This window comes from Colobus angolensis, unplaced genomic scaffold, assembly GCF_000951035.1.
Source record: "Colobus angolensis palliatus isolate OR3802 unplaced genomic scaffold, Cang.pa_1.0 Scaffold314, whole genome shotgun sequence".
Taxonomy (NCBI): domain Eukaryota; kingdom Metazoa; phylum Chordata; class Mammalia; order Primates; family Cercopithecidae; genus Colobus; species Colobus angolensis.
In genome coordinates this window covers 865,740-866,710 of record NW_012116422.1, presented here as the reverse complement: position 1 = coordinate 866,710, position 971 = coordinate 865,740, and the positions used below count along the sequence as shown (strand labels likewise).

The 971-nt window shown below is 58.9% G+C and overlaps 1 protein-coding gene across 1 annotated transcript in view; it reads left to right on the top strand.

The window, feature by feature from the left end:
• Positions 1–726: 726 nt before the first annotated feature.
• The window catches only part of ACSL6 (acyl-CoA synthetase long-chain family member 6), a 62,216-nt gene continuing 61,971 nt past the window's right edge, over positions 727–971 (top strand). The window contains exon 1 of the mRNA XM_011951051.1: positions 727–899. The gene's annotated coding sequence lies outside the window, so the exon portion shown is untranslated. The remainder of the gene's footprint in view (positions 900–971) is intronic.

Genomic DNA, 971 nt, shown 5'->3' with positions numbered 1-971 from the left:
TCCTCTTCTTCCTGGGCTGTGGCTTAGCCAGTTCCTGGCCTGGGAGGCCTGCATATAGAGAAGGCCGGGCTGCCTGAGCGCTGTCCTCGGTGCTGGAGTCCTGGTGGGCTCTGCATGCTTGAGGAAAACAAGCAAGGGCATTGGGAAGAGGTGATCTTGCATGGAGGTGTAGATGTTCATGGGGTGCCCACCAGGATGTCTACCCTTATTATTTCAGAAAATGTGCAACTGGGCTTCCTCCTTTCAATCGCAGACACTGAAACAGGTGTCCAAGCCCTCAGCCCAGCAGTCTGGCCATCTGTGGCTGTGTGTGGCTATATGGCCATTCATTGTGACTATGAGGGGCTTCTTGAGACCTCGTGTGCCACATACAGTTGTGTATGAAGACCATGATTGTCTGTTTCCTTACGAGACACCTGTGATTCCACGTGACTGCCTGTGACCATGTTACTACTGGTGAACACATATGGCAGCCTGTGACCACACTGAGTCTCCTGTGAGCTTGTGTAGCCTCAGACCTGAACTCGTGCGTCCCCAGATGATCTGGGCACTATCTGGTCTAGCTGCCCGATTTGTCAGAGCCTAGATGAACCCTTGCCACTCCCTCTCCTCACTGGTTTGCAGAGGTGGCACCCGGAGGCTCCCCATGTCTGCAAACTCGGGTTCTAGGGGGCGTTGGTGTCAACGGGCACCGGCCCACAGGAGTGTGCACCTCCTAGGACAGGTAACCGCGACCCAGCTGCCATTCGAGCCTGCCCAGCCACAAAACCTAGGCTGCGAGTCGCGCGGGGGCAGGGTCGCTCGTTGATGGGGTGGGTGGCGGCGGGGTGGGCTCAATGTCACGCTCTAGCGCTCGTCGCCCGTGCTCCACCTTCCAGCCGGTTTCTCCAGAACGCCAGGTACTGACGTTGGGGAGCGGGGCCGGAGAGGGCTGGTTCGCTCTGCGGCCGGGCCCCTCCCCCGCCCGGGAG